The 21,495-nt window shown below is 39.7% G+C and overlaps 1 protein-coding gene across 1 annotated transcript in view; it reads left to right on the top strand.

The window, feature by feature from the left end:
- The window catches only part of LOC117357912 (twist-related protein 2-like), a 97,865-nt gene that overhangs the window by 74,049 nt on the left and 2,321 nt on the right, over positions 1-21,495 (top strand). The window lies entirely within an intron of this gene.

The raw sequence follows: 21,495 nt of genomic DNA on the forward strand, positions 1-21,495 counted from the left end.
CAGTTCTACTTACCTAGACTCAACGAGACTGGGACAACTGCAACAGTTGAATCTGATTGAATTCTTTGACTGGGCAACCAGAGAATTGGATTTACTTAGAATTCAGCAAAGCCTTTGACACAGTTCTACATAGGAGGCTCTTGATAAAATTTGATGGGTAGAATTTAGGACCCCAAGTGGTGAACTGGATTAGAAACTGGTTGATGGACAGAAACCAGAGGGTGGTGGTTAATGGAATTTGCTCAGAGTAAGGAAAGGTGAGTAGTGGAGTACCATATGGATCAGTGTTGGGGCCAATTCTATTCAATATATTGGTGAGCGTCATTGCTGAAGGGTTAGAAGGTAAGATTTGCCTTTTTGTAGATGATACCAAGATTTGTTACAAAGTGGACACCTTGGAGGGAGTGGAAAACATGCAAAAGTATCTGCAAAAGTAAGAAGAATGGTCTAATATTTGGCAACTAAAATTCAATGCAAAGAAGTGCAGAGTGATGCACTTGGGGAGTAGAAATCCGAGGGAGCTGTATGTGCTAGGAGGTGAGAGGCTGATTTGCACTGATGAGAAGAGGGGGATCCTGGGGTAATAGTGTCTGAGGATCTGAAAGCGACATAACAGTGTGACATAACAGTTGTAGCTGGGTTGTATAGAGAGGTGTAACCAGCAGAAGAAAGGAGGTGTTGATGCCCCTGTACAGGTCATTGGTGAGGCCCCACTTGGAGTACTGTTTTCAGTTTTGGAGGCCATATCTGGCTGTAAAAAGACTTGAAAAGGTCCAGAGAAAAGTGACAAAAATGGTACGGGGCCTGAGCCATAAGACGTACAAGAAGCGACTGTAGAGGAGAGGAGGGACAGGGGAGATATGATATAGATATTTAAATACTTGAAAGATATTAATATAGAAATAAATATTTTCCAGAGAAAGGAAAATGGTAAAACTAGAGGGTTGAATTGAGGTTCAGGGGTGGCAGACTTAGGAGTAATGTTAGGAAATTCTTTTTCATGGAGAGGGTGATGCATGCCTGGAATGCCCTCCCAAGGGAGATGGTGGAGATGAAAACAGTGATGGAATTCAAAAACGTGTGAGATGAACACAGAGGGTCTCTAATTAGAAAATGAATGGTATAAAACAAACTAAGGCCGGACTGGGCAATCTTGCACAGTCTGTGTCCCGTATATGGTGATTTGGTTTAGGATGGACTAGGGAGGGCTTAGATGGAAGCTCCAGTGACAAGATGGTTAGGATAGGCTCAAGTGAGCTTCAACAGCAACTCCAGCGGTAGGAACCTAACGACCATACCGTGTGAACTTCTATGGTCTATTTCTCAGAAATATTCAAGAAAAAAGACAATTTTAACCATGAATATATATAATGTGAGTGACTATTGGGCAGACTGGATGGACCGTTCAGGTATTTATCTGCTGTCATTTACTATGTTATTATGTATATTAGTCATAAAAACATCCTTTACTCTTAAAGGAGCACTTGAAGTATTTTCTTCTTACAAAAAAAAAAAAAAAGGATATTTAGTTAAGAAGATAAGAAAGTACAATTTGATTCTTTAGTTGATATTGCGTATGGATTCTCGTAGTGAAAATGGTGATATGAAGGAACAACTGACAGATGGTGATTCATGGGTCAAATAGGTCTTTGGGGATTGTAAAGTAGGAGAAAGCTGGCCAAAAATTATGGGTGTCCAAAGAATTGAATTTGGTGGCATAGCGGTTTTAGCGCGCGCTGCATTGCCGCACACACTAGACGTTTATGCCACCATTGAGCTGGCGTTAGTTCTTGGCACGTAGCACGGGGTTAGCACGCGTGGCAATGCAGCACACACTAAAAACGCTAGCGCACCTTAGTAAAAGGAGCCCTAGGACTATGTAAGGAATTCTGTAGGAAACTGGGAGCCAGTATTCTATTTGGAAAAGAGGAGTACTGTAACATGATCAAATTTTTTTTTTATTTTTTTTTTGGCCATGGATGCTGTGTTTTGTACTAGCTATAATCCATGGATTTGGGATTGAGATAGACTGAGTAAAAGCAAATTGCAGTAGTCAAGCTTAAAGATGACTAGAGTCAGAATTAAGGTTCAAAGAGATGCCTTCAAGAAAGTGGCATAAAGATCTATCCTGCTTTGGAGTAAAAAAGCAGGAAGACATAGGGCTCCTTTTATCAAGGCGCGCTACGGGGGTTAGCGTGTCAGACATTTCATCACGCGCTAACTCCCGCGGCAGCCTAAAATCCTAATGCCTCGTCAATGGAGGCGTTAGGTACTAGAGCGGCAGGTGGTTTAACGCGTTAAACCGTTACCGTGCCTTTGTAAAAGGACCCCATAGTGACAGAAATATGATTGGTAAAGGAGAACTCACTATCAAAGATAACCCCTAGAATCTTGACTTGTCTTGTCTTTTGTTATGGAAGTGGGACACCCTGTATGGTGAGAACTGGCAAAGTTAAGATGGGTGGACAGAAAAAAACAAGGACTTCTGATTTAGTACTATTTAGTTTATGTTCATTTTTCTTTTTTTTTTCTTTTTTGTATTCTTTATTCATTTTCAAGATTACATAAAGTGTTATAATATATTCACTCACATAAATAATAAATACATCACTTAGAATTATTCATTGATACATCTCATAAATTCTTAACCCCATCCCTATCCCATTCCACCCACCCATATGTTTTATTATCATATAAAACATGTGATATTAAAATACCCCCCCCCTTGCATCTTAAAATAATAATTAATATAAGGGAATCAGTTTTACTTTAATCCTTACAATATTTCGTTAATGGTTTCCATATATCCTGAAACCTTTTAAGATAGCCCCGTTGTACTGCAATAAATATGTTCATTTTTCTAAAGCCTATTAGTCACTTTGTCTAGTTTGGAGGACACAGGAGTAACGGCTTCTATTGATTGGGGGTCAAAACGGAGGGGAAATTGGATGTCATCTGCATAGATTTTAAAAAAAAAAAAGTGAAACCTAGGAACTGGAGCAGGAGAGTCAAAGGGGTGAGAATCATTTAAAGAATATGGGCCCAAAGATGGTACATGAGGAACCCCAAAATGCAAAGATCAGGGGGGAAAGAGATAAGTGAAAAATGGTGAACAACAAAGTTGCATAGACAGGAACTGAATGAAGAAAGAGGAACACAATAGATATCAAAGTTTATTTTTGTGATAGCAAGAAACAGCTCCTTTGTGGCTTGAAGAACTTTATTGGTCATACTTTATATCCTGGGTGTCAGAATTAATGTTTATTGTCTTACCTTTTTCCAAATCACAGAACCCCTCCTCAAAAGCTAAGTGAGGCTTACCTAATGTTCCAGTGACAACCTGAATGCAAAAATACTTTTATACAAATTGAAATAATATTACTAATATAATTGAAAATATATTTTGTTTTTAAGCAGGTCATATCATAAAAATGTACAAGCTTTTTTTCACACTTCAGAGAGTGACCTGTTTTTTTATATCGATTACGCAATGACTGGATGGTAAACTCTTGCCCCAAGAGGGGGTTACTTCCCCCTCTTCAGAGTTTCAATTCTCTGAGCGAAATTTTTGGAAAGTAGGACTACTCTCTGGAGTTTGTTGTCTTACTTAGTCAGTCTCTTTATTTTCAGTTTTTCAGATGAAAGGCCCGGCAATCTACTTCTGTATTCTGCCAAGTAAACTTGATGATGATGATGATGAGACATACAGAATCGATGTATAGTGCTGGAAGATGGCCCCTAGTTTGGAAGGCACTCACCATGCTACTATGTTTGTATTTTGTAAACTGCTTAGGATTAAGCAGGTTAAAAATTTATTAAATAAAATATTAAGGAAGAACTGATCATCACCCAGAGTATGCCCAGTCTTTGTGAAACTGACAGATCAAAGCCGCCAGGACATGCTGATGTTGCTGGACAGAAAAGGGAGATCAGAAGCTGTAAAAATATTCTCATAGAAACATAGAACATGACAGCAGAAAAGGGCCACGGCCCATCTAGTCTGCCCACACTAATGGCCCACCCCCTAACTACCTCCATGAAGAGATCCCACATGCCAATCCCATCTTTTCTTAAAATCTGGCAGGCTGATGGCCTCAATTACCTGTTGTGGAAGATTATTCCAGCGATCAACCACCCTTTCAGTGAAGAAATATTTTCTGGTGTCGCCATGAAATTTCCCACCCCTGATTTTCAACGGATGCCCTCTTGTTGCCGTGGGTCCTTTAAGGAAAAAGAGATCCTCTTCCACCTCGATACGGCCTGTGACATATTTGAACATGGAATGAACGAAGCATGAATCAAGGAAAATTGCAAATTGTTAAAAATCAAATGGAAAAAATAAAAGTGATTTGATAGAGATCAATGAACTCAAATGGACAGGATAGGGCAATTTTCTATCAAACAAGCACTGAATCTGCTACTTTGGTCATGAAACACACAGGAAAAATGGCATGGCATTCATCAACAATAAGCCTTCAAAGATGGTGTGAAAGTACAGTGTTTTCAGTGATAATGTCAATCTGTCCACAGGGAAAGCCAATCAATGTCACCTTAATCTAAGTATATGTTCCAACATCAGACGCGGAAGATGAGTATGCAGAATTCTTCTACAAACAACTTCAAAATGAAATAGATCAAATGCCGAAACAAGATCTACTGATCATTATGGGGGACTTCAGTACAAAAGTAGGAAGTACACCTGAAAATGCAATGGTTGGAAAGCAAGGCATAGGAGAAAGAAATGAAGCTGGTGATAACTTAATATAATTTTGTAAAACGAATCAACTGTAAATCATGAATATGCATTTCCAACATCGCTGTACACATGGACCTCTCCAACTGGCATGTATCGAAATCAACTTGACTACATCTGCATAGGAGAGAGATGGAAATCTGCAGTTTTGATTGAAAGGACTAAACCAGGAGTAGATTGTAGAAGCAACCACGAGCTTTTGACATGCAAGATTAAAGTAAGGCTATGCAAGAAGAAGATCATTAGAGACCTTCCAAAATATTATATTGAAAATATTGGATAAAACTAGACAACAGATTTGCCTGTCTTGATACAGGAGATAGAGAGCCCAAAGAGTTATGGGATAAAATCAAAACCATAAGTGATTAAGCTAAAAAAAACAATACACTCCAGAAGAGAAAGAAAGCCAAGAAATTACCTTGGATCTAAAAAAAACCTAGAAAAATAGCAGAACATAGAAGACATGCAAAAGTTTCCGGTGATAGAGAAAAAGTATCACACATGAACCAAGTGTTTCAACATCAAGTTCGGCAAGACAAAGAATGATATCTAAAGGGTATTTGTCAGAAAACTGAATCGGAACATGTAAACAGGAAAAGGAGATTAGTGTAACAGAAGGTTAAGAGATTGCGGCAGAAATTCCAGCCTCGGTTAGGGATGCTTAAAGATGCCAATGGAATGATACTGAATGATCCAGACAGCATTAAAAAGAGATGGAAAGAATATATAGAAAATTTATACAAAAAAGGCAATAAGGATAACTGGTGAAATTGAACTGGAAACTATTGCCGAAGAAGAAGAAGAAGAAGAAGCAGATATGTTAAAAGATGAAGTCATAGCAGCAATTAAAGCTTTGTTGAAAAACAAGTCACCTGGCATTGACTGTATTCCAATTGAATTAATGAAAGGCTCAGAAGGTGCTGTCATGGCCCTGATTCAACTGTATCAATAGATTTGGAAGGAAAAAACATGGCCAACCGATTGGAGAAGATCACTATTCATACCTATACCTAAGAAAGGTGATGCCAAGGACTGTAGCAACTACAGAATGACTGAATTAATCCATACGCCAATGTTCAACTATTTGATGTTCAGGCTGGTTTCAGAAAAGATCAAGGAACAAGAGATATTATTGCCAATGAAAAGAATACCAAAACTTCCTTTACCTATGCTTCATCAACTACAGCAAAGCTTTTGACTGTGTGGATCATGATAAACTATGGAGAACTCTAGCACAAATGGGAATACCCAAACACATAACTCAGCTGATAAAGAGCCTCTATGAAAATCAAGAAGCTGCAGTGAGAACAGAATATGGCAACACTGATTGGTTTCCAATGAAACATAGCGTCAGGCAAGAATGCATCTTGTTACTTTACCTGTTCAACCTTTTACGTCAAACCCATCTTCAGAAAAGCAAATTTGGAAAAAGAGAGCATTGGTTTCAAAGTTGGTGGCCAAAATATAAACAACCTGCATGATGTAGATGACGCAACGCTCATCATCAGAAAAGTCAAAGCCAAAAGTCATAGCATGGGATTAGAACTGAACATAAATAAGATGAAGATCATGAACATGGAAAATGAAGACGATTTTAAGTTGAAAGCAATAAGAATAGAAGTTGTGAAGGATTTCAATCTCCTGGGCTCTTTCGTAAATAGACTAGCAGGGAAGAAATACTCTGAAGAATAGCACTTATTCGCTCTTCAATGACGACTCTCGACAAAGTATTCAAAGGCGAGGAAATAACAGTCCAAACGAAGATCAGACTTGTCCACGCACTCTTTTTTTTTGTGATCTCAGTCATAGACTTAAGTCCAAATTAAAGTCTTTTCCTTTAAACTGTCTGGCATCTGTACAGTATTTCTTTTCTCCTTCATGTGCTTTCTTTCTGAAATGATAGGTAGCCACTGCAAGTGATGGACTGTTATCACAATCATGCACTCTCATTCTATTCTTAATGATCTCATTGTTCGTGCCATTGTTGCAGAACCACAGGAATCCTGTGATTTATCTTGTCTTCTTGGATAAAGAACAGTAAAACATCTGTTGGATGTCAACTGTCATGGCAACTGGCTGTTTCTGAAATGGATTAGCACTCTTTAAAGGCTGTTTGTTAAGTCTGATCAAATACAAAGCACATCATTCAGAGAAACTCTCTGAACCTGGAGATTTGAGTCAAGTACAACTGTAATTTGACATGGTTTTTGCAGATTTATATGCCAAGCTTGGAAAATACCAGCGTGTCTCACCTTTCTTCAGTGATGGCTCTCATTCTACATCATCATTTTCAAATATATTGTTAATGAAGGTCATAAAATTACACTTTGGCTTTCTAGTACTACTACTACCCTCAATTTTTATAACAGACGTCTGAAGGAAGATATGATTGAAAGCTACAAAATCCTGAGTGATGTAGAACAGGTACAAGTGGATCGATATTTTTACTTCATCAAAATTTACAAAGACTAGCGGACACGCAATGAAGTTACAGGGAGTTACTTTTAAAACCAATAAGAGGAAATAATTTTCCACTCAGAGAATAGTTAAGCTCTGGAATGCATTGCCAGAGATAGTCGCAAGCTCTGCCACATTGGAAATGGCTAATGTTATATACCTAGAACCCAAATCTTTATACACTTCTCCCTTGGTATTCGCGGGGGATAGGGGCAGAGCCGAACCGCGAATAACTTTTTACCTGGCTCTGACACATCCCGCCTCCCTCCCGCCTTCCCCTCAGCATCCCGGCCTTACCTGGTGGTCTAATGGGCTTTTGGGGCAGGAGCGATCTTCCTATGCTCCTGCCCCCTGCAGATCGCCAATAGGAAATGGCTGCGTGAGTTTCCGTAGTCTCTCGAGACTATAACGGGAGCTCACGGCAGCCATTTCCTATTGGCGATCTACATGGGGCAGGAGCGTAAGAAGATCGCTCCTGCCCCGAAAGCCTGCTAGACCACCAGGTAAGGCTGGGATGCAGGGAGGAAGGCTGGAGGGAGGCGGGAACGTCCTAAACTATGGGAGGGAGTTCCCCCCCAAAAAAATCACGAATATGTGTAAACCGCGAGTGTCAAAACCGCGAATAGGGAGGGGGAAGTGTAATCCTAAGTATGAGCATTCTGAAAGGAAAGTTTGAATGGGTTCTCATGAAGTCCATTATTCTCTGTTGGAGCCTCAGTTCCATTTGACTTCCTATAGAGCCAGTTGCCATATCCAATCTGCTTGGCTCATTCAAGTTGACAGACTAAGGAGAAAAAGGAACTGATGTGGAAACAAAACAGGAAGTTTAGAAGAACCAGTAGAAAGATAAGGCTGTAATCTCACCCATGATTAACTTGAACAGGCTGATACAGCCCTTTGCATGATATCTCTTAGACAAGACAGACTACATTTCTATGTATACAGTGGGGCAAAACCAGGACCGTATTAATTTGCTTAGTTTAACCTGGGTAAGTCATATAAGAAGCAGAAGGTAATGATGGTAATAAAATCATCAACATGCTGAAAAATAGATCTGATACAACAAGGAATAAGGATGTTATGCTTATATTTAAAAGGGAGAAAAAGTTGTTTGAATGTCTTTTAAAATAAGACCAGAGAAGAAATTGTATATAAATTGGTTCTGGATCTTCTTGGTTCCTACCTGGAATTCTATATGACAATAAATAAATAAATAATCTTTGCACTATAACTCTAGCTTTATGAGTACCTAGAACACTGCTATTACCATGGTTATAATGATCTCATTGTTCTTAGGAACAAGGAGACATTTATTTTTTTATTCATTTATTTAGTCCATCCTCCCAAAGGAGCCCAGAACGGGTTACAGGAGTACATTCATATTATGGGTAGGACAAATTTTAGTGAGACATAGACTTTACAGCATGGACAAGGGTTTAGATTACAGCAATTACAGTATAGATATAACATTTAGACTTACAAATACAGACTTAGTGGACATAGGGTGGTTTAAATTGCAGCATTTTCAGTGTAGATATACTAGGAAGTGAAATAGCTTTTCTTTGCAGGTGGGTGCATCTTTGTTGTCAGAGAAAGTGGTAGTAATTCAGGTTATATTTGCGGTGGCATGTGAGTTTTAACGAGATTCTGTGTGGTATATTAGGTGGTGTCTTTGGGATTCCATACGTCCGGGGTGTAGACGTGGGTCTTCAAGGAGCTGGGTTTGAAAAGAGGAAGGTTTTCATGGTTTTTCTGAAATTCCAAAGACTGTCTAATGGATGAGGGGATGATGTGTCACATTCTGGGTATGTAATGAGAATATGAGTGTCTTTGGCTGTCACAGATGTGAGTGAGCGTCCTGGTGGCAGGACCATGGATCTCAGTGATCTGTTGGGGACATAATTTTGAAGTTTTGATGCTATGTAGTTTGGTGTCATTTTGTGGAAAGTCTTGAAAGCTAGCACTAAGGCTTTAAAAGCACATCGTATTTGGATATGCAGCCAGTGCATGGATGTTAGTGCAGGGGTGACATGGTTGCGGAAGCCCAAATTTTTTTAGGAGTCGGATTACAGCATTTTGCACACCTTTTGCTGGTAATCCCACTAGTAGAGTGTTGCAATAATCTAAGCGGGATAGTACAAATGCATATAGTAGCTGGGTGAAATCGTTTTCTGAAAAGTAAGCACAGATGCATTTTAGTTGGTGGAGGTAGTAGAAGGATGAAGATACTAAATTTGATACATGGTCTGAGAGCGACAGGTTTGAGTCGAGAGTCACTCCTAGGCTGCGGACTAATGTGCATTAAGTAGTCAAAGAGTGATCTGAGGGCCCAGGTTTGCCAGGGCATTAATGAACTGTCCAACATGTGGGCAATTATTCTTATAAAGTCATTTAATTTAAGAACCATTACAATGAACATCTTTGTTCACTTCACCAGTCATCCATTTGAATGAAGGCCAGTTGCAGCCATGGACGCCAGAGTTGGCAGAAACAGAGAAAGAGCAGCAGTGAGAGAGACAGCTATAGAGAGTAATGGAAAGGAGATCTTGCGTGAGGAAAAACGGAGCTACAGAAATCCACAGAAACGAAGACAGCTACAGAAAGTGAGGGATAATGTAGGAGTTTGCTGTTTTAGTCTCCCTAAGTGGCTTGGAGGTAAAGGTTAACAGAAAAAAGGATTCAAGGTGATACCTGTATATTGTTTGCTAACCTCTATTTCTATGTCAAAAGTAACAAAGAGGAAACACTAACCCCCCCCCCTTTTACGAAGGTTTTTTAAATCACTGGCAGCAACAGTATTAGCTCCAGTGCTTATAGGAATTCTATAAGGTACATTAGATAGATTGTGAGCCTTCTGGGACAGACAGGGATAAATGCTTGAGTACCTGAATAATTTGTAATCCGCATAGAATTGTAGGATAAGCATAATATAAATGATTAAAGAAAAAAAAAAAGATTAACATGAGTGTTAGAGCTAATACTGCCGCAGCCAGCAATAAAAAAAAGCCTAATGCAGCTTCGTAAAAGGAGCCCTAATAGAAGAGATAGAACTAGAATGAGTAATGGAAAGAAGAGAGAGAGAGCTAGAGAAAAATCGAATGACAGAGAATAACTGAAGACACAGAAGTACCAAACATAGCAGAGAAAGTGTAAAATTGAAATCAAAAGATAGAGCTACCAGATATAACAGAAAGAGACAACCAGTGAGAGAACTATAGAAAGCTATGCAAAACCCAGATAGAATTTTATGGTGTTACTGAGTTCTCGCTATTTCGTGAATGCGTTATTTCGCGATCCCTGAATATTTTTTTTTTCAGAATAATGACGGAATTTTTTTTTCTCGTTAAAAATACTTCATCCTCCTCCCTCTCAAAGAGTCAGTGCTGTGATCTGAGCCCTTTGCACTAGACTGTGCCCCACAGCTGATTGTATTTAGCACTGTATATGGTTTGATCATATTATACTTTACTTAAAAACAGATGGCGGAGAAAAAAAAAAAATCAATGGGATGAGAAGGTAGAAAAAGAGCTTTCTTAAAACAAGTCCTGCTTCTCTCTATCCCCCCTCCTCCCCCCATAAAGGGAGCAATAAATACAGGGAAAATATGGGACTGATTGCTGCTTGTAGCCAGAACCAAGACCGTGCTTTCTTTCATCTTTGCAAACATCCTGTCCCTAAGGGAGCAGCAGCAAGCGCAGACCTACATTCTCCACATGGTACAACCCATTGCTGTCTCTCTTTCTTTCCCAATTCTCTCTCACTTTGTTTCTCAAAGTTCTTGACTTTGTATCTCTTCTCTCTCTCATCATTTTTCCCCATCTATCTTTTCTTATTTTCCTCTGTTCATCTTTCTCGTGCATTCTTTCTTTCACCATATGGCCTCTTTCTCTGCTTTACTCTTTCTGTCTATTTTTCTTTTTCTATGAATCCGCTACTGTCCTTTTTTTTTCTGTTTTCTGCCTGTCTTGCTTTGTGTCTCTGTTGCTCTTATCTTTTGCCTGGTTCATAATTTGATTCAGTTGTTTACAAGAGGTTGTACGATTACTAGCAACTCAGGCAGCGAAACTAGACCACCATTTCACCCACATACTGTTAACTTTGCCTGACTACAAAACCCTCCGAAGGGAAATAAAGACCCTGCTGTTCAAGAATTTTGTAAAGACAAGCTAAAGCCATACCAAGTTTCTCACATTGTGGACAATGTCATAGTCTTGTAACTAGCACCTGACCCTGTAATTCTCCCAGAAATATCCAGCTTACCTCTTTTGTAAGTGTGGCATGGTGGTTAAATTGACTACAAATTAACGGATGTAGCGGTATATAAGAAATAAATTACATTACATTACATTACAAATTAGTGAGATAAGTTTCTTAGTAATCTGTGACACTAATTGCTATATATTCTTGTAATCACAGCTATGATCCAATTAGAAATGTTTGCTTTTATAATTATACAAAATACATTTATTATAAATTATTTGTGAAGTGCTGAGACCAAGAAACCCATATAATAGTGATGTCACTACAATGAGGTTTTCAAGGGGACCATCATCGCCTTCACAAGTCCCCAGCCCTCCCTGTTATATTAAAGCCTGTATAAAGCCTATCTGGTAAGTGCATCCAGCTTGTGGTACTTATCTATTTTGGGGAGCAATTAACGATGTTTACTCTCATTGGTGACTTATTAAAATAAAAATAAAAAATAAAGTGCTTGAATAAAATACTGATTGTTTTTTCTTATCTGATTAAATTCCCGTCCCTCCAATTCCCGTCCCTCCAATGGAGGGACGGGAATTTAATCAGATAAGAAAAAACAATCAGTATTTTATTCAAGCACTTTATTTTTTATTTTTATTTTAATAAGTCACCAATGAGAGTAAACATCGTTAATTGCTCCCCAAAATAGATAAGTACCACAAGCTGGATGCACTTACCAGATAGGCTTTATACAGGCTTTAATATAACAGGGAGGGCTGGGGACTTGTGAAGGCGATGATGGTCCCCTTGAAAACCTCATTGTAGTGACATCACTATTATATGGGTTTCTTGGTCTGAGCACTTCACAAATAATTTATAATAAATGTATTTTGTATAATTATAAAAGCAAAAATTTCTAATTGGATCATAGCTGTGATTACAAGAATATATGGTGGTTAAAGCCATAGCCTCAGCACCCTGGGGTTGTGGGTTCAAACCCACGCTGCACCTTGTGACCCTGGGCTAGTCACTTAATCCCCCCATTGCCCCAGGTACATTAGATAGATTGTGAGCCCACTGGAACAGACAGGAAAAATGCTTGAGTACCTGAATATCTCATGTAAACCGTTCTGAGCTCTCCTGAGAGAACGGTATAGAAAAGTGAATAAATAAAAATAGAACTGCGAAGTTAAGGCGGAATAAAAGTCACAAATGTAATGTAATTTTACTGGCATTCTAAAAATTCTAAACTAAGTACAACTACTATTAAGTCTTATTTACCTGTTGCAATTATCATATGAATATATAAATTATTTAAGAATGCATATGCCTAAAATAAGGGGGTTTTGATTAATGATAGCTCACAAGAGGTTGACCTGCTAAGACAGGTTCTAAAACCAGGCAGCCATGAGCCCTTGAAGTCTTTTTTCCCCTAGGCTTAAAAATCTCAACTTCTCAGTTTAATTTAAAAGAAAAAGTTTCCACACATAACCATTAATGATTTTTAGGGTTGTATTAGTCTATGACAAGATTTTTATAGGAAGATTTGCTTATTCTAAAAATTCCACCATCACTAATCTATTTCAAACGACAGTGGTAGTAAAGCCCCTAAAACCCAGTGCATTTGCACAGTTTGTATTTTCCAAGATGCAAATGAAGCCTCTGTAGCATGCCCAGGGTCCGGGCTGGAGACTTGTTCAATGAGCCAAAAAGGGGTTACATCTACTTTCACATTAGGATAGGTTACTATAAATCATTTTTAAACTATCTTGTGAGATCAGAGCCGGGACCAGCTGGAGCTGGGAGGATGAAGAGCACAGTAAATCCCTTACTCAGCACTCTCCTATAATCCAATAAACGAGTCCAGACCTAAAATTCCCAATTTCTGACCAAAAGGTTTATTTAACTTGGATAATGTAGCCAAACAGGGGATAACTTCAACATTAACAGAAGTAAATTAATGTAAAACACTTACTGGGTAATTCTGTAAGTTGGTGTCTAATGATAGGTACCAAATGCATGGGTATGTTATAGAACTACAGTATTATCAAAAAAGTGAAACACAAAAAAACTAGAACAACCCAAAAACAATAACAATAATAGTTCTAGAGTGTCACTGTTTCACAGCTGTGTAGCGCATAGACTGTGAATAATATAAAGTTAAATAGATAATTTAATAATTTGGTGAGAAGACCTCAGTGTGGATTGAGTCAAGCGAACGTCAACAATGTCCAATCCTACAACCTGTGCGTGGGTAACAACCCAGCGCACCACACCATCATAGAGTCTTCACGTATGTGGTGAAAATCAAATAAATAGTGCAAACACACTTTGTGATTAAATATCATATAAAAAGCACTAACAATCTGAATAACAGGATAACTGCACAGTCTTTACAAAAAATCAATAGGAGAGATGCTTCCAGCAAGATGGTCCAGTTCTAAGGTGCTGTTCTCGAAGAATCACTCATTTGGGTGTTCCATTGGATTTATTTCAGCTTCTTTGTTTCTGCTTTCAAAATGAACTCTCGTTAATTAATGAAAGCTTCCTGAAGAAGGATGATGATTCCGAAACTGAAGTTCAGTTGAACCGATTATAGTTCTGAGTGATTCTTCGAGAACAGCACCTTTGAATTGGACCATCTCACTGGAAGCATCTCTGGGAGTCCTTGTCTATTAAGAACATAAGAAATGCCTTCATCAGATTAGACCCTAGGTCCATCTAGTTCGGAGACCCACACACGCGGAGGCCAATCCAGGTGTTCCCTTCTGAAGACCTTGTTTACCCGAATCCCTTAATGTGATTTGCAAGAAGGTGTGCATCCAACTTGCCCTTGAATCCCATTGAGATCAGTCTTTCCTATTGATTTTTTTGTAAAGACTGTGCAGTTATCCTGTTATACAGACTGTTAGTGCTTTACTGTGAAAAAACTTTTATATGATATGTATATATTTAATCACAAAGTGTGTTTGCACTATTTATTTGATTTTCACCACACACATGAAGACTCTGATGGTGTGGTACGCTGGGTTGTTACCCGTGCATGGATTGTAGGATTGGACGCTGTTGATGTTCGCTTGACTATTCAATCCACACTGAGGTCTTCTCACCAAATTATTAAATTATCTATTTAACTTTATATTATTCACAGTCTATGCGCTATACAACTGTGAAACAGTGATACTCTGGAACTATTATTGTTATAGAACTACAATATAGCATTTATTCATGTCAAAAGTGGCAATAATTGGTAGTTACATGCAAAAGGGCTAGGCACTATTCTATATTGTACACCAAAATTATTTAGCATGTACAGGTAGATAGAATATGGGCAAGCCATGGGTATATTGTTAAACAATAAGCACCACTTATAGAATACTATCAATTGTGCATGTTGCATGGCAAACTTATGCACAAGAGGTTGTAGCAGCCATTTTGTTAAGGCGGTCAATGCAGTCAAGAGTGAGTGGGGTTTGCTCCATCCTCCATCACCCCTGCTGGATCACCATGGTTCTTAGGTAGGCCTGGGAGGGGGGTCTGTCTAGAGGAGGTATGGGAGGGGGTCTAGCCTTGCCAAGGGGGGATTGGAGGAGGGTGCTATTATGGTGAGAGTGGGAGAAAGATCTGAAGGAGGGCTATTCCAGGGAGAGTGAGAGGGGGATTGGAAGGAGGGCAACTTTAAGCCTTCCCAGATGCTACCCAAAGTTTATCTGGGTACAGGTCAATAATCAGACTGATGCCTGGTTAACCTTACTGCATAAAATTAGAACAGTCTTTTTTTCTGTCCTAACTTTATATGGTTCCCTAACCAGATAGTAGACTGAATATTGCCACTAATCTACTAGGTCACCATTCCATCTTAACTTCACCCATAGTGCACCCCTAGCCTCGCCAGTTAGAGAGTGGCCAGTTAGTGGAGATATTCAACAGCGCTACTAGGTTAATTGCCACTGAATATCCCCACGTAGCTCCCAAATGTGTCTTTTCACAATTTTTATCCCTGTGCCTAATTTGGTCCCGTTCCCTTAACTTTGCAGCAAGGTGATTTGCACCCAGGCAGATGTTCTTAATCTCTTATGCATAATTATCTCTAATAATATGTTGGGTTGTAAAGAATAAAAAATAGGTGGAAACAAGTAAAGGGAGAAAAATGACATATATTCTGGCACATAGTTTGCACTGACTCTGGCATGGACACTGTCTGGTTTGTGTATTCTGTCAAAGCAGTTAACATGGATTGGCCTTTCCAAAATATACCCCACTTACATTACATTACATTATCATTTGTATACCGCATTACCTTCCATTTCTATGTGGTTTACAAGTTAAGAAGCTGGGACATTTTCAGGAATTACAATTTAAAATTGTTCAATACAGATCATCTCAAGAATTTATTAAATACACACGTTTTCAGGAGCTTTCTGAAATGTTTATAGGACACTGCACTTGTTATTAACTAGCTTAATTCTTTATCTCTAACTGCTGCCTGAAAACAAAATAATCTATTAAAGTATCTTTTGTATCGACAGTCTTTGACAGAATGAAAGGCAAAGAATATCAGAATTTGTTGGGAATGTTTTGGGATGGCCAGTACAAAATATTCCATGAGATAGTCAGCTGTAAGGCCAAACAACACCTGCATCTCACTCCCTCTTCTCCGCCCTTGTCATCTCTAGCCAGCCGGGTTTTCAAAATGTCCCTAATGAATATGAATATGCATGAGAGAGATTTGCAAACCTCTAACTTCCATTATATGCAGATCTCTTTCATGCATATTCATTAGGGATATCTTGAAAACCCGACTGGCTGGGGGTCCCCTAGGACAGGGTTGGGAACCACTGCTCTTATCACATAAACTATCCCTTCTTACTCTTATAATAGGAGTAAAATAACTACAGTCAAACCTCGGTTTGTGAGTAACCCGGTTTGCGAGTGTTTTACAAGATGAGCACCCCCCCCCCCCCGAGAACCAGCATCGTTCCCCCCCTCTTGCAAAGCTCCCCCCCCACTCAAGCCGGCACCTTCCGCCCGAACATCTTGAACTTACCCCCCCCCCGTCTGGCACCGGCACGCAGCCAACAGGACGTGCCGGTGCCGCTTGAAGATCTTCCTGCCTCTGCCGGGCCTTGAGCATGCATCTGCGCATGCTCAAGGCCTTCTAATTCTCCCTCTTGCCGAGATTCTCTGAATGGGGCAGAGACAGGAAAAGAACTCGCGGGGATGGGACAGGAAAATGTCCTGCACATAGTTTCTACGGAACAGTTTATTTCCGACTGGCATTTTTATCTACGTATCTTTACCATAGGACTTCATAGGAACCCCTGAAGAAGACATTCTGTCGAAACATGGACCGTGATGGGTCCAGAGTCCAAAGCTTTTCAGCGGACTGCATCCTAAAGGTTTTTATGTCCTAGAGGTTTTTATGTGGTTTGCCAAGTTTTAATATTATTTTAATATTAATAAAGTCCATCTCAGGTACATCATTTCTCCACATTGTTTTTTGTTTCTTCTAGAATTAAACATGTGCCCTTTTCCCCATTGTCTCTATCATCTTTAAATATGTGTGATCCCCTTTCCTAAAGCTCTCTCTGTAATCATCAAGAAGCTACTTTTAGGCACTATATAGTATGAGAGAACCAGGATACATCCTTTGGGATCAGGATTCAGTAAAGGTGGGTTAGGAAGTGAAATGTTCTTAAGCCCAAAGTGATCAAGCACAATCTCTCAAGATAAAAAAACAATTCCACATATTAGGTTGTTTCAAAATTTATTTTTTTTTTAAACCCTAGACTTTGCTGATGACAAAAATTTGATTCTAGCACAGAAACAATAAAATAATTATTCAGAGTTTCAGTTTTTTTAATGCTATTTAAGGAAACTTGTAGCAAAAATTGAACTTCCACTAGTTCCTTACAACCTGTCTTTCTTCCAGTGGCCTAGATAAAATGCAGAACTAATGTTATACTCTAGTATATAACAAGTAACCAGGTCAGTGTTACAGCTCCCTAGATGAGTCTTCATATTTCCTGGATTTGGAATAATAACCCTGGCGCCTGTAGCAGGATCTTTCTGTTAATTGCAGCACCAATTTCCAATTACCACCATAGGAACTGTCAAAGGAGAAGAAGGTACTCTTTCCTTTCCATGATGCCTCTCCCATGCACCCATCTGTTGTGTCTCCTTCAGGCTTCCTTGGAACATAAGAATTGCCACTGCTGGGTCAGATCAGTGGTCCATCATGCCCAGCAGTCCGCTCCCGCGGCGGCCTTTAGATCAAAGACCAGTGCCCTAACTGAGTCTAGCCTTACCTGCGAACATACTAGTTGAGCAGGAACTTGTCTAGCTTTGTCTTGAATCCCTGGAGGGTGTTTTCCCCAGTTTTCTACCACTCTCTGAGTGAAAACGAACTTCTTTACGTTTGTACGGAATTTATCCCCTTTTAACTTTAGAGTGCCTTCTTGTTCTCCCTACCTTGGGGAGGGTGAACAACCTGTCTTTATCTACTAAGTCTATTCCCTTCATTATCTTGAACCTTTCTATCATGTCCCCTTTCAGTCTCCTCTTTTCAAGGGAGAATAGGCCCAGTTTCTCTAATCTCTCACTGTACGGCAACTCCTTAACCATTTTAGTTGCTCTTCTCTGGACCCTTTCTGAATATGTTCCTGGCATCATTCATACTGTATATTTAAAATATTTTATTAATTTCCTTACCTTTAGAAACTTATATCATGAACTCTCCTGTCAACGATGATGAGTTTTCAGTAGCTCTCTTTGAATAAGTTTATAGATGCATCCCTTGATGTAAAATAAGATGAACGACCGACAAGTAAGACCAGAAGTGATGAAGTTACAGAGTTGGGCTTTCTTCTCTCATTCTTATGTGCTTGTGGTATCCATTTGAAAAAGCTGCCTCTATCTGACTCTAAGGTTATGTCATCTCAACTCTTGAGGTGTAGTGTGCAGATTTTAAGGTTGTGTTTGAGGAAAATTATTGGAACTCGACGACAAGATATGTTTTCGGTAATGGCTCCCCAACTTTGGAACACTTTACCTCTGCAATTGAGAGAGGAAAATAATCTGCTCAACCAATCAAATTCAGAGCAGTGTCCTCAGGGCCTTTAGAGCAGTGGTTCCCAACCCTATCCTGGAGGACCCCCCAGGCCAATCAGGTTTTCAGGCTTGCAGGCTATAACAGGCAGTGGTGTGCAGTCAGGGTCTTCAGGGGATTCACCCCACCCTCTAAAGCAGTGGTTCCCAACCCTGTCCTGGAGGACCCCCCAGGCCAACCAGGTTTTCAGGTTAGACCTAATGAATATGCATGAGAGAGATTTGCATATAATGGAAGTGACAGGCATGCAAATCTGCTCCATGCATATTCATTAGGTCTAACCTGAAAACCTGGTTGGCCTGGGGGGTCCTCCAGGACAGGGTTGGGAACCACTGCTTTAGAGGGTGGGGTGAATCCCCTGAAGGCCCTGACTGCACACCACTGCCTGTTATAGAATACTGACTAAATTAAAATGTATATGCTATAATTTGACATATACTGACTGCCCTTTGCTGTTGGGTATATGCATAGACAAAATGTGGGCATAATATGGACAGAGCAGGAAATATGCACATACCTTACAGAATATGGCCATTTACACACATAAATAAATTAAACACAGTGTAAATTTGGAGGAGGTGCTAAAGCAAATTTTCAAACTATAGTAGCCAATTACCAGGACCTAATATTAATATCAGAATTCTTAAGAAACTGAAATATATAATTTCAGACCTGCTACTAGTAATGTATACCTGTAGTTCAAATCAACTTCTGTACCCCAAGACCCCAAGGGAGTCAATGTGATGTCTATTTTTAAAAATGAGTCCAAGTATTTACAGACCAGTGATCTTTGCATTGATATGAATGAAATGGGAAAAGTTATCATTAAGAACAAAATAACTGATCACATGAATACATATGACCTAATGGGAAGAGCTAGCATGGATTTTGAAAAGAGAAGTTGAACCTAACTAATCTGTTAGAATTCCTTGAACTGTGAATAAGCATGACGATAAGTTGAGTCCTTTTGTAGGAAGGTGGTAGAAATAGAACTTGAGATGCACAGGTCAGGGTGTGTCACTAGTATTTTAGAATAGAATCTGCCAATACAGACCCTGTTCTAAAATGTAGGGGTTCCTACTCATGCTCTTCTTCAAATGTAGTGCAAAAATTGTGAAGAAGGATCCTACGTTGGAAAGACAGGCAAAATGCTATAGACAAAAATCAACTTATACAGGCACCACATGAAATACCACAAAGCTGTGGGAGAGGATTTTGCAAGACCAGAACATTGCATCATAGAAACATGATGGCAGATAAAGGCCAAATGGCCCATCCACAGTAACCATTATTTATTCCTCTCTCTAAGAGATTCCATGTCTTTGTCTCCACCACCTCTTCCAGGAGACTGTTCCACACATCTACCATCCTTTCTGTAAAAAGGTTTTCCTTAGATTACTCCTGAGCCTATCACCTCTTAACTTCATCCTATGCCTTCTCATTCTAGAGCTTCCTTTCAAATGAAAGAGACTCAATTCGTGTGCATTTATGCCACGCAGGTATTTAAACATCTCTATCATAGCTCCCCTTTCCCGCCTTTCCTCTAAAGTATACATATTGAGATCTTTAAGTCTGTCGCCATATGCCTTAAGACGAAGACCACACACTATTTTAGTAGCCTTCCTCTGGACCGACTCCATCCTTTTTATATCTTTTTGAAGGTGTGGTTTCCAGAATTGTCAGAATTTCAAAAAGGAAATTTTAAAAACCTTTGAAGTTAAAATGATAAAATACATTGACACCCACCAGATAGGACTTAACAAAGTTCTGAGTTGACTATGACATTATAAACTATAAAATTATACTGCTTTCTCACTCTCTGATCACCCATCCACTTCTATTTCTCCCCTCATTGTTTTGTCACTGAAATGATCTTATGTTCCACTTATATTGTTTATTCTGATATTTGTCATCTTTTACTCATTTCTGACCCAAAGAAGAAGGTATTGCCTTCGAAAGTGAGTCAAAAACAAATTGTTAATCCAATAAGAAGGGAATTCTTATCTTTTCTCTTTTGTTTTATTTATATTTATTACCTAAAATACAAGAGAGAAGGACAGTTATACATCGGATGTGCATAGCATGAAAATCCATTTTAGGAAAATAAATATCTATAATATTGACAGGTTCATAGTCAGCACTTAACCCCCTTTTTACAAAGCCACGCTAGCAGCTGCCGCTGTGGTAACTGCCCTACAGCCCATAGAGATTTAAAAGGCTTTGGGACTTTTGCCACATGGCTTTGTAAAAGGGGGGGGGGTGTTAATTAGTTATGTGGCAGTATGTACTCAATTATTTATTTGGATTTATTTACTGCCTTTATAAAGAAAGTCACCCAAGATAGTGTACAGCTGATCACAACTCTGGAACCCTGAGCAGATGAGCTGGCAGGGGAGGGAAATGGCAGCAGAAGGAGCCAGTGATGGGAGGGATGGAGGCAGGAGCTCTTCTGAGCAGGCTGCAAGCACAGTTCCTCCCCTCTTTTACCGGACTACTCTGCACAATTTGCATGAATATGATTTGCATACTATGGGGCTGAGCATAGCCTGGCATAAAAAAATCACGCCCAACCTGGCTTTCTTTGCTGGGTTGACCATAGGGTTACCAGATGTCCATGAAAACCTGGAAATGTTCTCTTTTTTGAGGACTGTCCAGGTGACCGTACATTTTTTAAAAAATGAGGGTGTCTGTCCAGGTTTTGCTGCCTCTCCCAACTCCTCCCCAGGCCCGGCCACTGTAACTGAACCCTCAAGGTAGGTGGCGGCAGCAGCAATGAGGTAAGCCAGCAACTGCTGGCCTGTCCCGGAAGCTGCCTCTTTGCAACAACTTCCTGTTCCCGCATGGGCGGAATTTGCAGTGAGGCGCTTCTGGTGCAAGCTGGTGGCAGCAGGCTTACCTCACTGCTGCCAACTGCCTGAAGATTCAATTGCAGCGGCTGGGCCCGGGGAAGAGGTAGGTGGGGGAGTCAGGAGCTACAGAG

This window comes from Geotrypetes seraphini, chromosome 3 (assembly GCF_902459505.1).
Source record: "Geotrypetes seraphini chromosome 3, aGeoSer1.1, whole genome shotgun sequence".
NCBI classification, from domain to species: Eukaryota; Metazoa; Chordata; class Amphibia; order Gymnophiona; family Dermophiidae; genus Geotrypetes; species Geotrypetes seraphini.